Below are 6122 nucleotides of genomic sequence, written 5' to 3'. Positions count from 1 at the left end.
GGTGGAGTGTGGCATTGTGAGTGTCGTGCAGCCCTGTGGTGGAGTGTGGCATTGTGAGTGCCGTGCAGCCCTGTGGTGGAGTGTGGCATTGTGAGTGCCGTGCAGCCCTGTGGTGGAGTGTGGCATTGTGAGTGCCGTGCAGCCCTGTGGTGGAGTGTGGCATTGTTAGTGCCGTGCAGCCCTGTGGTGGAGTGTGGCATTGTGAGTGCCGTGCAGCCCTGTGGTGGAGTGTGGCATTGTTAGTGTCGTGCTACTATGTGGTGGAGCGTGACTACGGGGGCACTCCTGTGAACTATAACAGCGAAACCCAAACTGTATAGCAAGAAAACAACATATAGCAAAATGTTATCTCTTCCATGCCGTGCGGTGTTATCACAACACTGACAACAGTGATGGGCGGAGTTAAGTTGTCGCAGCTGAGCAGTGTCCCGTGTTACACCAGAATTCACGCCTCTTGCTAGACTTCTTGTTAGGCCACAGCTGTGGTGCATGACTCATGCTCCTGGGCGCCGACTTCACAGCAGAGTGCAATGGCTCACCGGACAGTTCAGTGGCCGTAGTGGCAGTGCAGCTGATTTTTGCGCCGTTCAGTGGCCGTCCGGTTAGTTCAGTGACCGTACTAGCAGTGCATTTCCGTGTAGTTCAGTGCCCGTACGTACAGTTTAATGGAGACGTTATACACAAGTTTATTCGAAAGCGAAAAATAAATTTACACGAAAAAGGACGAGAACGGATAAAAATGACCAAGCACCTAATTCATAGGCTCTACGAAATAGTTTTGTCTTCTGGCTTCGACGAAACACCTGCGACGAAGGATCCGATGTTACGGAAGTCGGCAGACTGTTTCAGGTTCTGCCGGCGGCGACCGGAAATGCTCTGTCGCTGGTAGATTAGACGTGTAGATGGAACGACGAGGTCCTCTGTTGATGACAAACGTAGTCGTCTTCTAGAAGGCAGATCCGACACGCGCTGCAGACATTCCGTGGACATGCAGACATAATAAGGCGCCTTCACCGCCAAATCCTGAACATGCTGAAGGAGGTGGCCTGGGTGGACGTGGTGTATTTAGACTTCGCGAAAGTGTTTGACAAAGTTGACCATGGAGTGTTCTTCATAAAATTAAGACTACTGAGGGTCGGAGGTGAATTGTTGGCGTGGATCCACAGCTTCCTAACTGAAAGACTACAAACTGTCCTTGTTGGAGGCTCAAGATCGAGCGAGGCTAGGGTGAAGAGTGGAGTACCGCATGGAACGGCCCTCGACCCTATACTCTTCCTCATTCACATTGCCGACGTAAATGCGGCAGTGAACCAAACCTCTGCATCGTCATTCGCGGACGGCACCGGGATACTAATGAATATTACGGACAGGACAGACTGCGAGAGGTTGCAAGAAAACCTCCGCAATATATGACTGGTCCCAAGTAAACAACATGCAGTTCAACGGGACCAAGTTTGAGGTTCTGAGAAATAGAGGTAGCGGAAGAGCTAGTATGGAGCACTGCTACCTGGCTCGGAAATCGAAGAGAAGCGATTCGTTTGCGATCTAGGAGTGTTGATGAATACTCAGGTCAAGTTTGGTTATCACATCGCGGCAATAACCGCAGGAGACAGGCGGCAGATGAGGTGGATCTGGCGGACGTTCAGAACAAGGGAAGCGGACCCGACGATCACACTCTTCAGAACACTTGTGATCATCTCCTTGAATACTGCTGCCAGCTCTGGAGCCCGTTCACTCTCGGCGCAGAGCGGCAAGTGGAAGGGGTTCAGCGAACCTTCACTTCCAGGATCAGAGGGACGGAGGAGTTGAACTACTGAGGGAGGTTAGAGCTCCTGGGTCTATACTCACTGCAGAGGAGACGGGAGAACTTTGAGAGCGAGACCTTCAGGATTGAAACATACCATTACATTACGAGAGAAGGGGAAGACTGTGCAGGTTTCGCTCACTACGAAACGGATCCGCGGTCAGATTTCAATCCCTGCGGGAAGGATCTCTTTCCGTGGCAGGGCCGAGGCTGTTAACGTCCTACCAAAGGATCTAATAGAGGGTTAGTTCACCCTGGAGACCATCAAGAGACGACTGGACGTGTTCCTGGGCACAATCCCAGATCGACCTCCCCTACAACGCTACCAGCGGCGAGAAGCAAGCAACAACATCGTGCATCAGCTGGCCCAAACGAGGGCGGATACGCGATCCATCGTGGCCTGGGACTGCTACGTGCTATTAAGGAAACTGGCAGTGCAGTTGACGTCTGAACCCGATACGTGATTGGTGGACGAATTACTTCGCTAAATTCACTGTTTCTGGTTTTCTTAACAATTAATGCCTAATTTTCTCAATTACTTTAAAATTATTTATTTGTCAAAAGTAGCACTCGTTTTAGGTTCATGCATAAAAAATAAACGCGATTTTTCATATTCGCTGTCGAACACCCGTATTCCTGGCGGCTAGACTCGCTTTATTTAGCTTGCTTACCCATTATATTTAGTCTGTAGTGCTTGTACATCTTGTGTGAATACAAATCGGACGTATGTTTACAATGTGCATTAAGCCTATAGATATCTGATGACAAATTTTTAAATTCTAGACCTTACATGACAGCTTTTTGAGGTTTCGTTCTCCACAATCGCGCTGTACGTGGTACGATGTCCAGATTAGGCTTAGGGAGGTATAAGGTCTTCTGGTTAGTGTTAACAGATTGCTGGTCTCACCAGGTTAAGGTTCGTGTATACTCCTGGAAAATTCGACTGATAATTTTGACCCTGCCCGTTGATTCTGCAGCTGAATATCGCACAAAAATTTGCTAGAAGAAACACTACATTTGCTATAACTATCGATATTGCACGTACGCACGTATACGTAACATGTTTTTGATACGAATGTATCGTATTCGTATACATTTGGGCATGGCATGGACATGCGTAATTTAACTGCCTAACAATAAAAAGAAGACAAGTTCTGGCTAAATAGAACGTAAGTTTCTAGATAATTGCTGCGATGCAGTAAGGAGCCTATTCGCGAATCATTAATATCAATTATCTCGCTCATGAAAGACGCAACAGAAAAACTAACCATCTTAAGAGATCGTCGTGAACGCTGCTATATAGGAGGCGTTTCCGTGCTGCCTCCCCTGTATCTGCTGATGTTGCTGTTTAACCCAATACAAGGAGGCAGTTCCGTGTGTAAACACCTCTGCCATATGCTTCCTACTATTAGGCTAGGTCTATTTTGTGCAGTCAGCGAAGTTCGCAGCGAGCTGTAAACGACACCCATGCATCTACGAAATACGACCTATATCGAGTTACTCGTAGTCGTTGTATCTAATTTTATCGATTCGATAACTATTTCGTATATTTGTTGTGGGTGATTTGTCTTTATGAAATGGGTCACGTGTGTGGTTGTGTTACCATGTATTTTTTTAAATGTTGCGTTTCTAATCTTGCTGACGTCATCAAGCGATTTCAAACTAATGGTACAAGTTCCATTCCACCATGCAAATATTTCTACTATGAACCTTTCGTCTAATTTCAGTCGCTTTAATTATTCTCCCTTGTCGTCTGATGTTCTTAGGCCTTATTTTCTAATTTAGTTCGTAAAATTGCTTCAGTTAAGTCACTTAAGTGGCACCCATTCATATGTTTGAATTTTCATTGCATTTCATAAGTGAGATCATCACTATATTTCGCACTCCAGCTCCCACTATAAATATATGTACCTGCATTCAGCTATCTATTTCTAGAAGCATATCAACCAGTGTGCCTTATCTCACTGCTTATCGTAGACTTTATAAACTCAGACATTGATAAACTCTGCCGAATAGTTGACATACGCAACGCTGTGACGTTATCGCTGCTGAACTGTGATTTTCTGTGCTTGATAAGATCATATCACTCAATGTGCTCCCCGGAGCAAGGTTTGCGAGGGTTCCATTGTAGTTACTCCCGAAGTCACTTCATTTAAATAGGATGTTTAGCTTTATTTGTCTCAACTAACTATTCATCTCATATACTACACACAACAGTCATGTTAGAAATTCCAGGAACTTGGTGTTTTAATATACCTCAAATTACTCTAGTCGCACTCTCACTTCAAGTTTTCTGGACTTTTCGTGTGGTTTCATAGCCGCCGTCTTGCGGAGTGCGTGATGCCTGTGGTCGGACGTCAATGGTTCCGTCAGGCAGTAATGCTAACTAAATACGAGGCTGCTTTCCTGCTCACATTATTGTGCCATCTCAATGTGCGTCTCGAGCTACGTGATGCACGAAGGCTCGTGTGTCTTACAGCAGGCTTTTTACTCAGTCTTCCATTGATGGCATCTTGTACGTGAGGCCTCTCACTCTATGCCGTTCCTAGGCTGTCGATTTCACCCTGACAAACGCAGACTTTTTCGGCCCTCCGAAAAGGACGTCACATTGTGTTCTAAGATGCCAGTTTCCTAAATATGTGTATTATACAGTGCCGTCGGTATGTATTCACTTATATAGATTTATTTATTCGATATGCTATCGTGTTTTGGGTGCATTCCTTAAATTTTTTCAATGTGACCAGGTGCTGGAATTGTCTTGAAAATATTAACGTAAACAGTTATCCAGTCTGTAAACGCAGCCTACCCTATAAAAGCTCTAAATTATTTGTACAGTTTGTGAGTGGCCTCCGTACGTTTGTTACGAAAGGCATGTGGTCTGTATGAATTTCACTCCACTAATAGGCTGTTTGAAACAAATCTTATTTGTTGAGTAAACTCCAAAGTTACTGGTTGCTGTAGGTTTCAGGCATGAATCAATGTTACAATGTTCATAATTGAGGATTGTTTTCATAATGGTTATTCCGTAAACGATTTGAGTAAAACGAGAAGAATATTCGAGTTATGTTGACTATTTGGAAAGAAAGAATACTATTTTAAAAACAGTCCCACTTGCCTCCCTGACTCCTGCCAGCGCCGAGCTTTTTATAGTGCCATTTCTGATAGTACGAGTTTCTGGTGCAAGATATGCTAAGCAAAGCTGCTGAATGTAACTCTCAAGTTCAGGTACCTGTAGCTTGTTCTGTATCTTCACTTGTTGCATATGAGACGAATCGTTTCATCTGATGTATTTTTAGAAAACATTAGTAGGTATTCTAACTCCTAAACGTTTTGACGAGATTGTACTTTGATTGCATATCATATAAGAAGTATTTAGATGAGATTAATCAGGGATGATATTGCCTCGAATGTAAAGGGCGCTAATAGTGCCTCGTTGGAGCCGTTCGAGATTTTAGGTATTTCCGATTGACTGGAGAATAGATGTTGGTTTTGACTTCATCTATAATGTCGAGGTTGGATGCAGCCTCACGAGTTCGTGCTTTGGACTACGATATTTTATTGGCCGGTTGAACTATAAGTGATGAGGTTTCCTTATCTTCATCCGAATACTAATGTTCCTGTGATCGTGGTTTATGCATTATGATGAATGTGATTTCGACGTCTGGTGTGAGAATATCTGCAGCGCCTCAGAAATAAAGTATTTTGTGTAGTTTTAATAGCCGTTCTTTAATCTGGCATGCTTTGACAATATGTACCTTATATATGATCTGTTGGTAGTGCTATACCGGGTGTTGTCTGAGAAAGCATGCAATAGTTCGTAGATTTTCTGACTTGTTTATGTCACAAGTTTAATAAGTATTTGATGCACAGCAAATACCAAACGTTACGTAACTCTCTTGGCTACGTATCCTTCTGTCATATTAGCGATTACGCCCAAACGATTCTTACCACCATAGAAGTAAGAGGAAGTTCTTCTGTTAATTATAAAGAAAAGAGTTTATTTCGTTTGTTTTCTTTATAGTAATTCAAGGTTCTTTGGATCAGAAGATTTGCGATGTTTAAATGCGTGCAGGTTTTATGCCGGATGTGTCTGCACATATTTTATCGTATAATATCTGCTAAACCAGGAATCTGGTGATTTCGCACCACCACTAGAAATCAATGACTCTAGCAATCAACCAGTATCAGGTGCATATTGTCAATTCTAGCATACTGTTCTGCCGTTAAATAATAAGTACTGACTAACGTCATTGGCTGACTAACGAGTAACGACTAACTGTCGTTAGTAACCAATGATTAACTTGAGGTGTTGTTAACA

This window comes from Hyalella azteca, unplaced genomic scaffold (genome assembly GCF_000764305.2).
Source record: "Hyalella azteca isolate HAZT.00-mixed unplaced genomic scaffold, Hazt_2.0.2 contig11680, whole genome shotgun sequence".
NCBI classification, from domain to species: domain Eukaryota; kingdom Metazoa; phylum Arthropoda; class Malacostraca; order Amphipoda; family Hyalellidae; genus Hyalella; species Hyalella azteca.
The sequence above is the reverse complement of the archived record's forward strand: the minus strand, read 5'-3'. Positions refer to the sequence as shown.